The sequence below is a fragment of the Lathyrus oleraceus genome, chromosome 2 (assembly GCF_024323335.1).
Source record: "Lathyrus oleraceus cultivar Zhongwan6 chromosome 2, CAAS_Psat_ZW6_1.0, whole genome shotgun sequence".
Taxonomy (NCBI): domain Eukaryota; kingdom Viridiplantae; phylum Streptophyta; class Magnoliopsida; order Fabales; family Fabaceae; genus Lathyrus; species Lathyrus oleraceus.
In genome coordinates this window covers 80891364-80911852 of record NC_066580.1, presented here as the reverse complement: position 1 = coordinate 80911852, position 20489 = coordinate 80891364, and positions in this window count along the sequence as shown.

Sequence of the window (20489 nt, the reverse complement as noted above, 5' to 3'; positions counted from 1 at the left end):
GTCTTACCCAGAGTTGTTCGCTTGAGGTACGTTTTCGAGGACGAAAACTCTTTTAGTGGGGGAGAGTTGTAACACCCCGATAATAATATGGTAATTATTTAAATTAAGTTAATAATATATTTATATTTATTAATTTAATTAGATAATTGGATTATTATTATTATTATTATTTTGGAATAATATTATTGGATTTTATTATTGGAGTATATAAGTGGGAATAATAAAAAGTCCCAATTTTTGGAAAAAGGTTTTCACGTGAAAAGGAAAACAGAGCAAGCGGCTGAAAGTGGGAAAGGGCAAAGAGGCAGAGCAGGAGAAGAGGAAAAGCTTGAAGCTAACGGAATTTGCCGGATTAACTCAGGTAAGGGGGGTTTATCTTCGTTTGATGGGTCTTATGGGATAACATGTAATGGGTAGTGATAAACCATGAATTTGACTCTGATTAGAATGATGTATGCTGAATCTGTGAAACATTTGATGAACGAAATTTGGATCCCAATTGGAAGAAATTCGTAGGAATTAGATGTAGTAAGGTTAGTAAATTGCGTTGTCTAAATGTGTATGATCTGTATCTGATAATATGGTTGATCGTTGTGTAAAATTGGACTGTGGAAGGTTGGGTTTGGAAGATCTCGTAACAGAGAAAACCCATAGCAGATCTGGAAAACTGGATTCTGGTCATACGCGTATGGCACTAGGCGATACGCGTATGAGAGGGCTTGGAAAAGGGGAAAATTGGCGCTGATACGCGCCATACGCGTGTGATACGCGTATCCTGTGCGTGGTACGCGTATGGGGTAGACCATACGCGTATGAGTGAAAAAGATGATGTTTTGAACGTGAAATTGTCTCTGTTGGTACGCGTATGAGAGTGGGCAATACGCGTATGGACTTGGTCAGGAATGGGCAATACGCGTATGGGCATAGGCAATACGCGTATGGGCAGAATGGTGATTTTCTGAACTTTGGTTGTGCAGTTTTTGGTCATTTCAGCTGAATGATGTAACTTAGCTGATGTATGATGTATTAGGGATCATTTCCCGTTGTTTGAGTAGTATAGGTATTAGTAGAGTGTGCTAATACTGTGATTGTTGGTTGACATGATGTAATATGCTTTTGTGATAAAATATGTTGATAATGTGTAATGGTATGCATGATGCTGTGAATGTACCAGTTATGCATGCATTTGTGAATAGACTGTTTTATGGCTTAGAGTGTGAGCATATGTCTATTCTTGAATTGTTGTTGTTGTTGCATTGCTAGGTGATTAGCATGCATATTGTGGCCTTTATGGTGGTAGCTAATTCCCATGGTGAGGAATTAGTGAGTAAATCATTTTGATTGTTGTTGATGTTTGCATGCTAGGTGATTAGCGTGCATAGCATAGCCCTTGGGGTGGTAGCTAATTCCCATGGTGAGGAATTAGTGAGTGAGTCATTATGTCTCAAATGAGTGGGACTAGTGAGCTTGGTAGCCGTGCCTGGATTTGGACGGTGAGGTTGAACTATATGTTCACAAATAGTCGGTACCGCATGCATGGAGTCTCATTGCATAATATATGTATGGCGTATAATATGAATGGATGCATTCCAATATTATACGTGTGTTTGTGTTGGTGTTGAGTATTATGTTGAGTTGATGTGTTGTTACTGAACATATGTTTGGATTAGGGTGATGAAGTGTGTTAAATTACTTAACATGACATGATGTTTGATAATACTTATTATATCGATTGAGGAACTCACCCTTACAACTGTTTTTCAGGTAACGAGCAGTGATTGAGTAGGAGCTAGTACTTGGAGTCTAGAGTAGTTCCTTAGTGGGTCATGCTCTGATAGATGTAACATCGGGAAGGGATGTTTTAAATGTTTTACTGTTGGTTGTGAACCATTTTACATGTAATATGTTACATGTTTTGATTGATTTGATTTTATATCCGCTGCGATTTATGCGAATGTTTATTTGATTAAATAAAGAGCATGACTGTTATTTTGGAACATGGTGCGAAGTGTTTATGTGACACCCTTAACTGCATAATTACTCTGATGTTGTATTTTGATATTTAATTTAAATTATTGGGGTATTTTAGAAGGGTGTTACAGCGAGCACACTCCTCTTTAACCCATAGGCAGCCGAGCTAAGAAGACTCTGATTCTCATATCCAGATGAGATACGTATGCAGTGAATCCGATATCCGTGCGAGTCATTTTCTTTTGACCCCCTCTTTTAGCAAATAGTACATTAGATAAACCCACACCCTTTAGACAAGAACAACAATAGTGGATCCCGTAGAGTACTACGAATGCGTAGGGGTGCTAATACCTTCCCTTCGCATAATCGACTCCCGAACCCAAGATTTGGTTGCGAGACCTTGTCTTTTCCATTCCTTTTTTTCCAGGTTTACTTCGAGCGTTTCCTTTCCCTCATTTGGGAGGAATAACGCGCGGTGGCGACTCTTCTGTCATTTCTTTTCTCGCCGGTTGTTTTTTCGCATCTCCTTTTTCAGGTTGCGACAGCTGGCGACTCTGCTGGGGACCCTGGTTTCCCTGAGCGAGTCCCGCCTAACTTTTGTAGGTTGTTTGTTTATTGGGTGTTCATTCTTTTGTACAGTTATTTATTTTTTTAGCATTTACCTGCTTCATTGCATTGTATACATATCATTGCTGTGTCTGTTGGCTCTGTTTGTTTGTTTGTTGGGATGGGGTGTTCTATGAGAGATAAGCCCATTACCCAGGCTTGAGTGTACATACAGGTTTTAGAGTGGATAGTCATGAGGCTTGCATGGTGTGTTGCTATGTTAAGTCGTTCATGAAGACCCACATCCAGACGAGGTTTCTTGTGGATATATTCTGTCCTATGGGTGTTCCATAACGACAGATGTTCCTCTAGAAATCGTCGACTCTGGTGACCATTTCCCGAGAACTCATTCGAGGCCTCTCCTCCGAGACGTGATTATGTTAGCTCTGGTGGGCGCATTCTCGCTGATCAATCTGAGGACCCCGAGACTAGGAACTTGCTATTAGGATGTCCTGTTGAGGGGAGTCAGTGGAGGTCTTTTATCCCGTAATAATGCCAAACCTTCAGTGGTAAACGTATTATTCTCGACCGAAGGGCCGAGGTTGACAAACTTCTGTTCTTAGAACCTACCAGTGAGGGGCGGGCTAAATTCAGGAAACCTTAACCTCCAACCAACCCGGTTTTATGGAGCAGAGTTTTGATCTCGTATTGTGTTCCTCAGTGGGTTTCTCTTCAGATAGTGCAACCTGACAGATGTTCAAGCGGATCCAGCAATCCTGATTCCCATGTCACTGCACTGCATCACATCGTTTTGCATTCATTGCATTGCATCACATCATTTTTCATTCATATCATTTAACACATGTTTATCTATGCCTAGGAGTTCATATCTTCTTCTTGATTCTAGTCGGAGTTTTCTGGTTCTCTTAACGGCTCGATCTTCTTACATTGTTTATCAAATGTGAGACTGGAATCAAGGGTGTAGAATACCCTTTGGAATGGATAAACATGTCATTGCATTTGCATATCCATCAGCATGTCTTGCATAACAGGTACCGCCACAGTGTTCTCAGTCGTGTGCAGGATAGCTGACTCAGGCATTCACCGGTACGGTACCCGTAGAAACCACCAGAGAGCAATGGAAAGCCTACAAGCAGAGCTCGCCGAGATAAAGATCCGCATGAACCAATTCATGGATGTGGTTCAAGGGGTGGCTCAGGGACAGCAAGAGCTCAGGCAGATGATGCAGAGGAATCCTGCCACTACTCAACCAGAGACGTTGACTGATCCTCCAGCTGGAGAGGTTAATGAACCCAGTGGACCGGGGCCTACCCTGATCCTACTTGTTAACTCCGGTCAGCAACCCGTCCATGATGATCAGGAGGATCAGTTCCCCTTGCTTCAGGAGGACTTTGGTATGAGTCATGGTATGGACCCTATGTTTCGGAGACTAGAAGAGAGGTTGAAGGCAGTGGAAGGACAAAATCCTCTGGGAGTAGACGTTGCTGACTTGGGATTGGTCCCAGGCGTAAGGGTGCCACCGAAATTCAAGGTCCCGATATTCGACAAATACATCGGCAACTCTTGCCCGAAGACCCATGTGCAAGCCTACTTCCGTAAAATGGTTGCATACTCTGAGGATGAAAAGTTGCTTATGTACTTTTTCCAGGATAGCCTAGCTGGGGCATCCCTGGAATGGTATATGAGGCTGGACAGAGCCCACATCCGCTGCTGGAGGGATTTGGCTGAGCCTTTTGCGAAGCAGTATCAGTATAATGCATACATGGCTCCGGACAGAACTCAACTTCAGAATCTGTCTCTTAAAGGAAATGAGTGCTTCAGGGAATACGCTCAATGCTGGAGGGAGACAGCTTCCCGTGTGCAACCTTCTATGTTGGAGAAGGAAATGGCTAACATGTTCATGAACACTCTGCCCGGACCTTATTTGGAGCGCCTGGTGGGTTGCAATGCCTCTAACTTTGCTGATGTAGTCTCTACCGGAGAGAGGGTGGAGAATTACCTGAAGACATACAAGACCCAGAGTGGAGGTGGATCTTCATCAGGGGTGAAGAAGCCGTTCATTCAGGGACAGAAGAGGAGAGAAGGGGATGCAAGTGCCATATCTTCTTATCGGAACAGGGATAACTGGAGGAATAACTTTCAGAACTATCATCAGCAACCGTATGTTGCGGCTGTGACCATTCCAGCTGCAGCATAAGTACAACAACAACAACCCCAACATCAACCAGCTCAGTACCAACCACAACAACCGGGTAACAGACCCGCTTATCAACAGAGGCCAAGGACGATGAACCGGCGTTTCGACACTCTTCCAATGTCGTACGCTCAGCTACTTTCTAGTCTTCAACAACTACAATATTGAGAACTGCAAAGCTTTTAAGCACGTAGTTCAGGACCTCATAGATTCAAAGGCCATTGACCTTGCACCGGCTCCGAATGTCGTCAACAATCCCATGCCCCAACATGGTGGTGCAAATGTTAATATGATGGAAGGGGAAGCCAGACCCGTCAAAGATGTGTTGAAGCTGAAGACTCCGTTGTTGGATATCAAGGGCTACTTGTTGAAGGCCGATGTTTTCCCCGGTTGTGGGAAGGGTTGTTTGGATTGTGCTACTCAGAGTGGAGGTTGTTTGAAGCTATAGTAGGGTATCCAGGTCTTGCTCGACAAAGGTATCCTCCAGGTTGAAGATTTGTCTATCCAAGAGTCTATGGAAGGGGTTGAGGAAGAAGTGTTTGAAGATGCTACTGATGAATTCGGAGATGTTGTTCCTACTGATTATGTAATCCATGATGATGTATTTAATTTTTCCAATGTGGTTGATTATGATGTAATTGAACTTGATTCCGATGTTTCGGATGCTTGCATTTCAATGAATGAGATTTCAGAGTATGATTATGATGTTGATACTATCACCATTTTCTACCCAACTAATCAGATCAATGTACCAGAAGTGCAACCGATGCCACCAGCGCGACCGTCCACTATGACTATCACCACCCCTGGTCCTTTACCTTTCACCAGCAAAAGGGCCATTCCTTGGCATTATGGAGGGAGTGTGTACACGCACGATCATGGGGAAGAACGACCACTAAAGGTAGAAGAGGGTCAGAAGACTGAACTTGAAGTTGAAGGCCCCGCAGTGGACAATGTTGGTGGAATCGGGCGATTCACCAGGAGTGGTAGACTGTTCTCACCACCTGTTACCCAAACTGATAGTGCTGATGCTGCGGCGAAAGCCAAAGGCAAGCAAGTCGTGAATGAGGGTGCCTCTACACCCCAGGCTGGTTTTGAGCCCACTTTCGCGAAGGATGTGGACGAGCTCTTAAGGATCATAAAGAAAAGTGACTACAAGGTAGTCGATCAGTTGATTCAGACTCCGTCCAAGATATCCATTCTCTCACTCCTATTGTGTTCGGAGGCACACAGGGAGGCACTGCTGAAAGTCCTAAATGCTGCATATGTGCCTCAGGAGATCTCAGTGAACCAACTGGAAGGAATCGTTGCAAATGTTCATGCAAGCAACGGGTTGGGTTTTACTGATTCTGACTTAACACCAGCTGGACGCAACCATAACAAGGCTTTGCACATCTTGATGGAATGCAGAGACACCGTGTTATCTCATGTTATGGTGGATACAGGTTCCTCTCTCAATGTGCTACCCAAGAGAGCCCTGTCAAGGTTAGAAGTTGAGGGTTCGGTCCTGAAGCCTTCAGATCTTATTGTGAGAGCCTTTGATGGTTCTAAGAGGTCGGTGTTCGGAGAGGTAGAATTGCCAATTCTGATTGGATCACAAACCTTCAACACCGTCTTCAATGTGATGGATATCAGTCCTTCCTATAGTTTCCTGTTGGGTCGTCCTTGGATCCACAACGTGGGGCAGTCTCTTCAACTTTACATCAGAAGGTTAAATTCCCAGTCAACGGGCGAATTATCACCATCTATGGTGAGGAGGACATTTTGCTCAGCAACCTGTCTACATTCAAGTATGTAGAGGTAGAAGGTGAATTTCGTGAGACCCTATGTCAGGCCTTTGAGGCAGTTCAGATCAAGGATGCAGCTCCGGTGGAAGAAGTTAAATTGGGTGCCTCTATCTCATCCTTCAAGTAGGCACTGGCCTTGGTGGATTCGGGTGTTGCCCCCGGTTGGGGACATCTGTTGATGTTACCAATGAAAGAAGAGAAGTTCAGGATTGGGTATCCGCCAGCTCTGACTTCTACAACTTCAACACTTCAGACTCGTCAGGGGCCGATTACTTTCTCCAGCGCTGGCGTCATCCAATATGGCCAGGTCTCCGCGGTCAACGATGAAGATGGGGATAGTGATAGCGACATCGGTAACTGGGTGCGTCCGAGGATCCCAGGTGAAGTCATCAACAATTGGTTTTCTGAGGAGATTGTCCAAGTCACTTTTCCGGAGGAGTAATTTTTCTTGTTTATTCATGCATATCCAAGTCTTACGTTCCGCCCAGGTGTTAGATACCCAAAAGTGCTTATTTGAGCTATCAAATATGGGCATCTTTCACTCCGTTTCCTTGCTAATATGTTCGAAACCACCTTTGTTTTTGATGAATTGCAATACAATGATAAACGATCTTGGTAGCTTTGATTTGTGTGTTATTGTGCAGGAATTAGGCATGAAATAATAGAAAATGAAGCCACAAGAAAGTTGGCAAAGGGATCAAAGAAAAGATGCATTCATCAGCTTGCTCGCTAGGCGAGGGCTGTGGCGAAGGGCTCGCTAGGCGAGCGCCACACGAGAACCCAGCGAAACGCTCCAGTATTTTACAGTGGCAAACATCTACAAACTCGCTAGGCGAGCTGCCAGCGAAGTGTGTAGCGAACACGTCCAGACTTGGTGAAAAGCGCAACCAGCACTCACTCGCTAGGCGAGCCATTAGCGAGCTCCCAGCGAGCATTCCAGTAGCAAGACCTCTCAAGCTCGCTGGAGCGAAGGTTGAAGCGTGGGCTTCGCCTAGCGAAGGTTTTGTTCGCCTAGCGAACATGCTAGTTGGCAAAGGTTGTTTCTCTGGGCGCAGGTGCCTCAGGTGCCTCATTTAGGGGCTCGCTAGACGAGCCATTCTGCTCGCCTAGCGAGCATGACAGCTCAGTAGCAGCTCTATAAGTAGCAAGGGCTACTTTTTGGAGCCATACTTTTGCACCTCCATAATTTTGTACTTTTGAGATATTTTCCAGCATTGCTCTTGGGATCTTTTGTGACCTAGAAATCATTTCTCTTCATCTCTTAACAATCTTTCACAAAAAGAAGGTGGATTCCCATCCAATCTTGATTATTTGACTCGGATGTTGATCAACCTTCTTCCGAATCTTGTTGACCAAGCTACCATGAAAATGAGTAGCTAAGTCCTTCATTTTGTCAAGGTTAGATGTAGATGATCATTAGCTTTGTGTGTAAATGGGATGATCTTCATTTGTACACTCTTTAATGGTGAATATATGGTGAAACCTTTGTTCTTATTCAAAACTCTTTGTGTTGGTTTATGATCGAGAGATGTTTACCGACTCTTAACCTAGGTTTTCATCCAATCTTGTTTGTTAGCTAGAGATAGTAATGAATGATTTTGGTCACCATAAGGTTGAACCAAAAAGTTGTCATTTTGATAGATTGTGTTAGAGATAAACAATGGATCAAAATGGGAAAACTCACAATGTGTGTTAGAGATAAACACATTGGGAGGACTTTGTGAAATAGTTTATCATCTAAAGGAGTTTATAAGTTTTGTTGATCGAACATATACATGCAAAGTGATCGTCGAACCCTAACTTTGGCAATATTTCTCAAATATTAAAACCAAAACTTTTACCACATTTTATTACACTTTTATGCAAAATAACGTGACAAATACCAAAACCTCATTGTTACCTTAAGCTAAGAATTAAAACAACTGTCGAAAGGCGGTGATATCTCACAATCCCTGTGGAGACGATAACAAAAACCCGACACTTAAAATTACACTCAACAAAATGGCGCCGTTGCCGGGGACTGTGAATTGATATTGCGAGCATCGCAATGGTTGCTTAATTTTTAGCTTTCGAATTTTTGACTTGTTCTTGTAATTTGTTTGGTTTAGTGTGCAGCTTACGTTTTATGCGAGGGCAAATCCCTGTGAACGAACTTCTTTTTGATCCCGAGATCGAGAGAATCGCAAGGAGGCTTAATAGCAAAACGAGACGAAGGAGGCAACAGGCTAGACAGCGACAAGAAAAAGGAGAAAGTTCTTCTACCACACATCCACCACCGTTCATACCAATCATGGAACCACCACCACCGCCCATTTCCACTCCATGTGTAAACAGTCCAAGGAACACTGCTCAGTTTGCCAACCACACGGGAAGGCAAGCCGAGATGAAAACAGGAACTCTCAATTTATTATATGGAAGTCTATTCACCGGAATGGACCATGAAAATTCCTTTGCTTTTCTCACAAAATTTTATGAGATAGCATTGGCGGCCGGAGTGGATGTTCTTTTGCCGTAAAAAGTCAAGAGCATTCACTTAGGGTGAGTAAGAAATAAGTTGGGGAGAACAAAAATGAGAATCGGTAAGTGCCACAACTCTTGAAAAACCGAGCAAGCATAAAAAAAAAGAGAAAAATATATATATATATATATATATATATATATATATATATATCTATATATATATATATATATATATATATATATATATATATATATATATATATATAACATAGAAAAGAGAAACATCTGTTTTGTAAATATGATGTGAAAGAAAAGAAAAAAAAATATAGAGAAAATAAAAATGAATGCTTGCTTGGAAGAAAAATAGTGAAAAACAAAAATTGAGTTGTGAAATAAGAGTTGTGAAGGTTTCAAATGAGAAATAAATGGAACGAAGTTGAGATGTGTGAATAATGTACAGTGAATGTCTCTTTTGCATTGGCAATTTCGTTTTCAATGGCCTTAGAAATGACCCTTGTTTGTTAACCTAACCAAGCTTCAACCGAAAAGCCCTTAGTGATCTTCGTGCTTCCACATTACCATTTATAATTGTTAGACATTGTATGAATTGAATTGATTTCTTCATTGTTTGTTAGAGAGTGAGATTATTCCCGCGGTTGCAAACGCGTAATTTCTTCAATCCTTATTCGAAGAGGAGAGATAGGGTGATTCATTCAAGATAATATTGTTGTAGATAGATAGATATTTCGCATTGCTACTAAGTCTTAGTTCTTGTGTATTATTTTATTCTAACAGTTGGAAATTTGTATCTGCTGATTCGCTTGTGTTTGAGCCGTTTTATCCGATTTCGGAGAAACCTTTTTCTTAATGCAAATCCTCTTGTCCTTCAAGAGGCATACTTTGCTTGAGGACAAGCAAGACTCTAGTTGGGGAGAGTTATTAGATACCCAAAAGTGCTTATTTGAGCTATCAAATATGGGCATCTTTCACTCCGTTTCCTTGCTAATGTGTTCGAAACCACCTTTGTTTTTGATGAATTGCAATACAATGATAAACGATCTTGGTACCTTTGATTTGTGTGTTATTATGCAGGAATTAGGCATGAAATAATAGAAAATGAAGTCACAAGAAAGTTGGCAAAGGGACCAAAGAAAAGATGCATTCATCAGCTTGCTCGCTAGGCGAGGGCTGTGGCGAAGGGCTCGCTAGGCGAGCGCCCAGCGAGAACCCAGCGAAAAGCTCCAATATTTTATAGTGGCAAACATCTACAAACTCGCTAGGCGAGCTGCCAGCGAGGTGTGTAGCGAACACGTCCAGACTTGGTGAAAAGCGCAGCCAGCACTCACTCGCTAGGCGAGCCATTAACGAGCTCCCAGCGAGCATTCCAGTAGCAAAACCTCTCAAGCTCGCTGGAGCGAAGGTTGAAGCGTGGGCTTCGTCTAGCGAAGGTTTTGTTCGCCTAGCGAACATGCCAGTTGGCAAAGGTTGTTTCTCTGGGCGCAGGTGCCTCAGGTGCCTCATTTAGGGGCTCGCTAGGCGAGCCATTCTGCTCGCCTAGCGAGCATGATAGCTCAGTAGCAGCTCTATAAGTAGCAAGGGCTACTTTTTGGAGCCATACTTTTGCACCTCCATACTTTTGTACTTTTGAGATATTTTCCAGCATTGCTCTTGGGATCTTTTGTGACCTAGAAATCATTTCTCTTCATCTCTTAGCAATCTTTCACAAAAAGAAGGTGGATTCCCATCCAATCTCGATTATTTGACTCGGATGTTGATCAACCTTCTTCCGAAACTTGTTGACCAAGCTACCATGAAAATGAGTAGCTAAGTCCTTCATTTTGTCAAGGTTAGATGTAGATGATCATTAGCTTTGTGTGTAAATGGGATGATCTTCATTTGTAAACTCTTTAATGGTGAATATATGGTGAAAACTTTGTTCTTATTCAAAACTCTTTGTGTTGGTTTATGATCGAGAGATGTTTACCAACTCTTAACCTAGGTTTTCATCCAATCTTGTTTGTTAGCTAGAGATAGTAATGAATGATTTTGTTCACCATAAGGTTGAACCAAAAAGTTGTCATTTTGATAGATTGTGTTAGAGATAAACAATGGATCAAAATGGGAAAACTCACAATGTGTGTTAGAGATAAACACATTGGGAGGACTTTGTGAAATAGTTTATCATCTAAAGGAGTTTATAAGTTTTGTTGATTGAACATATACATGCAAAGTGATCGTCGAACCCTAACTTTGGCAATATTTCTCAAATATTAAAACCAAAACTTTTACCGCATTTTATTACACTTTTATGCAAGATACCGTGACAAATACCAAAACCCCATTGTTACCTTAAGCTAAGAATTAAAACAACTGTCGAAAGGCGGTGATATCTCATAATCCCTGTGGAGACGATAACAAAAACCCGACACTTAAAATTACACTCAACACCAGGGTGTAATGACTCATTGTATGGCTCATCTATGTGGATACCTGCATTTTTTATCATAAATAAAGGACGTCTTTTTCCATTCAAATATTTTGTTCACTGTCTTTTTTTTTTGCAGTTTTAAAAAATCAAAAAAAGTACATATTTGGCAATGTTTTGTTTAGTTGTCACTTCTTGTTCACAATCATAAGCACATACCATCACTCATGCAGATGCACGTCACCGGATCCTATTGATAATGGTTCTGCTATGGCTCGCTTCGACTTTGAAAATCCAATATTTCAAGCTGAAGAAGAGGGTGATGAAGACTGTGAACTTCCTGAAGAACTTACCAGGTTATTAAAACAGGAGGAAAGGGTCATTCAACCGCATCAAGAGTCTGTTGAAGTGATTAATCTCGGCACCGAGGACGCCAAGAGAGAAATCAAGATAGGGGTTGCTTTGGAAGACGATGTGAAGAAGGGGCTGATTGAACTGCTGCGAGAGTATGTTGACATCTTCGCCTGGTCTTATCAGGACATGCCTGGGCTTGACACAGACATTGTGGTACACCGTTTGCCTCTCAAAGAAGGTTGTCCTTCGGTCAAGCAGAAGCTCAGAAGAACAAGACCAGAGATGGTTGTTAAGATAAAGGAAGAAGTGCAAAAACAGTTGGATGCAGGGTTTCTAGTAGTCACAAATTATCCGCCATGGGTTGCAAATATCGTTCCAGTACCTAAGAAGGATGGAAAGGTACGGATGTGTGTTGACTACCGGGATCTGAACAGAGCTAGTCCTAAAGATGACTTCCCATTACCTCACATCGACGTTTTGGTGGATAACATAGCTCAGTTCTCGGTATTCTCCTTCATGGATGGCTTTTCTGGCTATAATCAAATTAAGATGGCACTAGAAGACATGGAGAAGACAACATTCATAACCCCATGGGGCACCTTCTGCTACAAGGTGATGCCGTTTGGTCTGAAAAATGCTGGAGCAACATATCAACGAGCGATGGTGACTCTTTTCCATGATACGATTCATCATGAAATCGAGGTTTATGTTGATGATATGATTGCCAAATCTTAGACGGAAGAAGAACATTTGGTGAATTTGCAGAAATTGTTTGAGCGTTTGAGAAAATTCAAGCTGAGGCTTAATCCGAACAAGTGTACTTTCGGGGTGAGATCTGGAAAACTGTTGGGTTTTATTGTTAGTGAAAAAGGGATTGAGGTGGATCCGGCCAAAGTGAAAGCGATACAGGAAATGCCTGAGCCAAGAACAGAGAAACAAGTCCATGGTTTCTTAGGGAGGTTGAACTACATTGCAAGGTTCATCTCTCACCTAACAGCCACGTGCGAGCCAATATTCAAATTGCTGAGAAAAGATCAGGCTATCAGGTGGAATGATGATTTCCAAAGGGCTTTCGAGAAGATAAAAGAGTATTTGCAGAATCCTCCTATCCTTATGCCTTCGGTCCCAGGGAGACCGTTGATTATGTATTTGACAATACTAAACAATTCCATGGGTTGTGTTCTCGGTCAACACGATGAGACAGGTAGGAAAGAGCATGCCATCTACTACCTGAGTAAGAAATTCACAGATTGCGAGTCGAGATACTCGATGCTTGAAAAGACGGGTTGTGCACTTGCATGGGCTGCTAAGCGATTGAGACAATACATGTTGTCTCACACAACCTTATTGATCTCCAAGATGGATCCAGTCAAATACATATTCGAGAAGCCAGCTCTCACCGGAAGGGTTGCTCGTTGGAAAATGGTACTGACAGAGTACGATATCCAGTATAAATCCCAGAAATCCATCAAAGGGAGTATTCTGTCAAACTATCTTGCTCAGCAGCCGATTGATGATTATGAGCCGATGAAGTTTGATTTTCCAGATGAAGACATCATGTTCCTCAAGATGAAAGACTGTGAAGAGCCAGTTGTTAAGGAGGGACCCGATCCAGACAAAAAGTGGACTTTGTTGTTTGATGGGGCTGTCAATGCCAGAGGAAGTGGAATTGGTGCTATCATTACTACTCCGAAAGGTGCCCACATGCCTTTCACCGCTCGTCTGACTTTTGAGTGCACAAATAATGAAGCTGAGTATGAGGCCTGTATCATGGGTATTGAGCAAGCCATTGATTTGAGAATCAAGACTCTGGACATCTTCGAAGATTCAGCTCTAGTAATCAATCAAGTGAATGGTGATTGGAACACTCTCCAGCCTACTCTGGTCGCTTACAGAGATTACACGAGAAGACTGTTGACTTTCTTTACGACAGTGAAGCTGTATCATATACCTCGGGATGAGAATCAGATGGCAGATACTCTTTCTACTCTATCCTCCATGATCAAGGTGATTCGGTGGAACCATGCTCCCAGGATCGATGTGATGCGCCTCGATAGAGCCACGTATGTGTTCGCTGCTGAACTGGTAGTTGACGACAAGCCCTGGTATCACGAAATCAAGCGCTTTCTGAAGAATCAAGAGTACCCTGCAGGGGCATCCAATAATGATAGAAAGACTTTGAGAAGATTGGCAGGCAGTTTCTTCTTGAACAAAGACGATGTGCTGTATAAGAGGAACTTCGACATGGTTTTGCTCAGATGCGTGGATAGACACGAAGCAGACATGTTAATGCAGGAAGTTCATGAAGGCTCCTTCGGTACTCATGCCAGCGGACATGCAATGGCTAAGAAATTATTGAGAGCGGGTTATTACTGGATGACCATGGAATCTGATTGTTTCAGATATGCTCAGAAGTGTCATAAATGTCGGATTTATGCTGATAAGGTACATGTGCCGCCAAATCCTTTGAATGTGATGTCTTCGCCGTGGCCTCTTGCCATGTGGGGCATTGACATGATTGGAAATATTGAGCCGACCGCCTCCAATGGGCATCGCTTCATCCTTGTTGCCATCGACTATTTCACCAAGTGGGTTGAAGCAGCATCATTCGCGAATGTCACCAGACATGTGGTTGCCCGATTCAATAAGAAAGAAATCATTTGTCGTTATGGGATTCCCGAAAGAATCATTACAGATAACGATTATAATATCAATAACAAAATGATGAAGGAGTTGTGCCAGAACTTCAACATTCAGCATCACAATTCTTCCCTTTATCGCCCTAAAATGAACGGCGTTGTTGAGGCGGCAAATAAGAACATAAAGAAGATTGTGCAAAAGATGGTCGTCACGTACAGAGATTGGCATGAGATGTTACCCTTCGCCTTGCATGGGTACCGTACTTCAGTACGTACGTCGACCGGGGCAACCCCTTACTCCCTGGTGTATGATATGGAAGCAGTCCTACCTGTTGAAGTGGAGATTCCTTCTCTAAGAGTCCTGTTGGATGTCAAGTTAGACGAAGCTGAATGGATTCGGACAAGGTTCAATGAGTTGAGTCTTATCGAAGAGAAGCGAATGGCAGCCATTTGTCATGGGAAGTTGTATCAGAGTCGGATGAAGAGAGCCTTTGATCGGAAAGTGCGCCCTTGATGCTTCCAAGTCGGAGATTTAGTGTTGAAAAGGATCCTTCCTCCTCAGACAGATCACAGGGGCAAGTGGACTCCTAACTATGATGGACCGTATATTGTCACCAAGGTTTTTTATGGTGGAGCCTTAATTCTTGCAACTATGGATGGTGAAAGCTTCACTTCCCCTGTGAACTCAGACGCAGATAAAAAATACTTAGCATAAAATACACCCGCTGGACAGTAAAAAGAATAGTCCAGGCAAAACTGGGCATCCCGACGAACCAAGAAAATGAAAAGGTTCTGGCAAAAATTAGGGATTAAAAATGAAAAGATCGTACACCCGGTAAGTTGAAAACCTGAAAAGGCAACTTAGGCAAAAATGGGTATCCCGGTGGATTGAAAACCCGAAAAGGGCGATCCAGGCAAAAGTTAGGGATTAAACGAATGAATGCGTTCTGAGTAATTCTGAATCTCATCTCATGTCAATGACTTGAAACTTTTGAAGGATAGGAAACAGTCCAATCACACTTTTCAGAAAGCTGATCATCTGGAGGATCTTGAAGACGAGCAAGTCATAGCAGAATTGGAACCCAATAGAAATCCATTTCACATTGCCATTAGATTAATTTCTGTTTTTATCTTTTGTGCGATTACCTCTTTCCAGGGATTGCTTCCTGATGTAAATGCCTATTCAGAGGCCATTCAACCAATAAAATCATGTTATTTAGTATATCTCTGTTTTCATTTTCATTTTACTATTTTGTTTGCAAAAATGACGTCCGAATTTTTGATAAACATTGCCTCATGAAACATAAGAGCTTTATAGGTACATGCTTAATAAACATTTAAAATTGCTGTAAATGTTAAGTGCTTTGGATCGTCTATTCAGAACAGGTACACTCGGGGCATTTCCTCAATGTTCCCAGCAGATGGTCGCGGATGTTTTTCCTCAACAGTTGGAACTTGGTGTCTTATCCCTACAGAGTTGGTCCGAGCGTTGGATTCCTCAATCCCCAACAGGCTCTCACTATTGTGCTTCCCCAAGCGTTTGTTTCAGAATATACACTCCCCAATAGAGTTGACAGTGCCAGAATATATATCCCCAGCGGAGTTGACAATGCCAGACTGTATCTTCCCAGCAGAAGCGGCTGCTCCTCACGGTTCGATGTCAGATCGATGATCTCGACGCCAGATCCATGGTCTCTTTTCTTGAAGCAGAATCTCGGTACCGTATCGGTGTTTGCATCCCCTGCTAAGTCGTCTCTCTCGCAGATTATGGTTGCCAGAACCACTATCGCTTTCCCCAACAGCAGGTTTTCAGTGCCGTTTTCTCCCCAGTCAGAGTCTCGGTATTTCGTCATTGCTAGAACACCGTGTGGCGGGTCATTTCCCCACAGAGTTCTTTGCGCTGTGCATCTCCAACAGCCTTTGTCAGGGTCCAGAAGATGGTGATCATTTCCCCAGCAGATTCCCTTGCCTCGGCTTGGCATTCTACCCAGCATTTCGCATCCCTGCATGTAGAATCATATTGCATTGCATCCTCCCAAATCGCGTAGCATTTCCATTTTCATGGAGCATTACGCCATTGAAAAATTCAAACATACGCATGTAAGCATAAAACATTCTCGGTATCCCAAGTGATAAGCCAGAAGTTGTTTCCAGTACTCAGACTGAAGATTGTTCATGACTTACCTTTATTATCCCCAGCAAGTGTCATTGGCCCATGCGCCGCCTCTATTATCTTTCCCTATTTCTGCCGATGTTGACAGGCATGAAGTTTTTCCGGTATTCAGACCGAAGTGGCATTCAGGCCAATTTTCCGATGTTCAGATCGAAGAAGTTTATGACATTCAGGTCGATGCAACTTGCGGCATTCAGGCCAATTTTCCGATGTTCAGATCGAAGAAGTTTCCGACATTCAGGTCGATGCAACTTGTGGCATTCAGGCCAGTTTCCGGTATTCAGATCGAAGTGGCATTTCAGGCCAGTTTTCGGTATTCAGACCGAAGTGGCATTCAGGCCAGTTTCCGGTATTCAGATCGAAGTGGCGTTCAGTCCAGTTTTCCGATGTTCAGATCGAAGAAGTTTCCGACATTCAGGTCGACACAACTTGTGGCATTCAGGCCAGCCTCTCGGTGTTCAGACCGATATTAATAATCTCATATCTTCCGATGCTCAAATCGAAGTCATTTCCAGTATTCAGACTGATGAGCGGCATTCAGGCCATGGTTATTTATGTGTTACCATTTATTTTGGTATCTAGGTTAACATTCTTTTTCGGTATTAAGACTGACTCTCACCGTACCAGATGGATTCTTCTTTCAAGACCACCTCTTTGCCAATTCTGACAGGCATTGTTACTTCACTTCACTTCAGTGCAAATTTTCGGGTTTTTATTGTATTCAATCCCTTTATACCTCGAAAGTGTGAAAGCCGCTGCTATCTTCTTTTCGGGTCTCTAGTTGATTGAATAGGGGCAGCTCTAATACCTCAAAATTTTCCCCCCTCATTCATGCATTCATTTTTAGGTCATTTAACATTTCATATTGTATTTCATCATGTCAATCGGAATTAGATCCAAGAAGCTTGAATATCATCCAAGACACTTTGTGGGTCCTATCTGGGTGATCAGTCAACACAAGGGAATGGCTTGAGATACTTCCAACATGTTCAAATGGGGTCTATTCATCAGTCAAACGTTAATCTTGAAGGAGAAAAAGTTTGTTCATGAGCTGTCATGCTCGCTAGGCGAGCAGAATGGGTCGCCTAGCGAGTCCCAAGAAAAGCCACCAGAATCACCTACGCTCAGAGGAATTTCTTGAACTGTCATGCTTGCTAGGCGAAGCCCACGCGTTTTGAAAAAAAAAACGGAAAAAATAAATAAATAAATAAATAAAATATAACAGAAAAATCTTGGACTTGGACCTCTCTCTTTTGAGCCCACAAAGTGACAAAAATCAGGTTATAAATTCTAGACTTCCATCTCCCAAAAAACCCTGGGGAAAAAGATAGTGAGAGAAGAGCTAACAGAGTTCAGTGCAACCTCCAGAGACTGAAAGGAACTCATCTACAAAGAGTCAATTCCATCTCATACAAACCCTCAGATTGCTTTGCAAACCCAACCGGGCAATTCAATTTCATTCGATCTCTCCAGTCAGGTTTGCCTTATTCCCATTACTTTATGATTTTAATTTGAATACTCTGAATGTATGAGTTATTATGGGTGAATTTGATACCTTTTTGATGCATGTGTTTGACAAGAGGTTTAGGCCTCCTACCCTTGGTTTCTTTTTGTGAGCTTTTTGTGAACTTTAATGGTATGATTCATGTGATTCTCTGTTTGGTGCAACTCTTAATTGCACTCCATCTTGTTTCTTTAACCTGTTTGTTGAGTAATTTTGTGAGGGCTCACCTGAACCTTGAAGAGATAGCTTGCTTGGTATTCCCCTTTAATTGTGGGATACCATTTGGAGATTTATTCCGATTACCTGTATTGACTTGCTTTCTTTGATGGTGCCAGCTCGAGAGATCTCTCGGTTTCTTATTTCTTTAGCTATTATTACTTCGGATTTTTATCCTTGTGGTAGACCTCTTGATCCCTTTATCTTTCCCGCATTTTACCGCTTTCTTAACTGGAAGACCTCGATAGGAGGCAATGTTTTCTTTTGTTTGTTTACTTTTGTGCCCAAAGACCTCCAAGAAGAGGCATCAGTGCTAAAGACCTCCCCGAAGAGGCAATTGACGGATAAAAGGGATTAGTAATCAATCCCCCGTTATTCAGTGCGTCATTCTTTAAGATCACACTACGTGTCGATGCTTTAGAACAAAAGCCCAAGATCTTTTGTCCGGTCAGTCAGTGGAGAGGGTTCCACCTTTCTGAATCCCCATTTTTTATCATGAGCTCACCCTGTCCAGGGTTAAGATCTATGAGGTCTTATCCTCATTACCCTTTTGATCTGCTCACCCTGACGTTCAATGTCAGTGGTTAAGAGCCCATTTGATTACCTATTCAATGGCTTGTTTGTCGAGGTTGATATGACCCCTCTTGACTAAAGCCCTACCCATGTAGGTTTGAGCCCCCTTGGTGGAATTTTATTTTATGCATGTTTGTTTTGTATGGTGTGATCGTCTCCCCATAGGATTGCTAGGCTTCGTGGAGTCTCTCGTTTGCATGTCAATTAAGGTAGCACTGTTCCTTCGTCTAGGACTTCCTTTTTGCATGAGCATTCCTAAAACCCAAACAAACTCATTGATTTTTCTTCTCCTAAGAACACGTTAACTCCTTCTACTACAGGCGAGTAAGTCTCCAAAGGTCGAGCATCCGGTAGATTGCGTAGTAACGTCGTTCATCTAAAAAACACAACCCTTAACCCATAGTTAGCCGAACTACGGCTTGCTCTGATTCTCATTCCAGATGAGATACGTAGGCATAAGACGCGATGTCTTAGCGAGCACACTCCTCTTTAACCCATCGGCAGCCGAGCTACGAAGACTCTGATTCTCATATCCAGATGAGATACGTATGTAGTGGATGCGATATCCGTGCGAGTCATTTTCTTTTGACCCCCTCTTTTAGCAAATAGTACATTAGATAAACCCACACCCTTTAGACAAGAACAACAAAAGTGGATCCCGTAGAGTACTACGGATGCGTAGGGGTGCTAATACCTTCCCTTTGCATAATCGACTCCCGAACCCAAGATTTGGTTGCGAGACCTTGTCTTTTCCTTTCCTTTTTTTTCCAGGTTTACTTCGAGCGTTTCCTTTCCCTCCTTTGGGATGAATAACGCGCGGTGGCGACTCTTCTGTCATTTCTTTTCTCGCCGGTTGTTTTTTCGCATCTCCTTTTTCAGGTTGCGACAATATGCCTATCACTTGGGAATACCCGTGTGTAATAAAGTACCTTTTAGTGGATTGGAGGAGATTCCTAGATCTCATATCGAAGCTAAAGCTCTTCATTTGAAGAAATCCGAGATTGATGTCCATTTGGTGAAGAAAGGAGGAATTATGGGGTTGACTTATGACTTCCTCATTGGTAAAGCCATTGTATTTGCTCAACCCGGTAGTGTGGACGCTTTTGAAGCTATCTTTGTGTTGCTCATCTGCAGTCTAGATTTGTTCCCTAACATTGATAGTTTTATTGATGTTAACGCCATTAGAATCTTCTTGATGGGAAATCCTGTTCCGACTCTGTTGGGGGACATGTATTTCTCTTTGCATTTGAGGAATTCTAAAGGTGTTGGGAATATTTTCTGTTGTGTTTCTCTTATGTACAAGTGGTTTATTTCATACTTGCCTACGGTGGTCTCAGAGACTTATGTCTCTCACTAATGATGAAATTGTTTGGTATGATTATGCATTGAGTAGCTTGGATATTATCGACAGTTATGGTGAATTCTCTAATGTGCCCCTCATTGGTACACATGGAGGAATCAACTACAACCCTGCTTTGGCTCGTTGTCAACTTGGGTTCCCCTTGAGATACAAACCTAATAACACTCAGTTAGAAGGTCTTTTCTATCAAGAGGGTAAATATCCCCAACCTTTGAAGTAGAATATGATGCATGGTTGGCATAAGATGCATAGGAAAGGAAGATCCG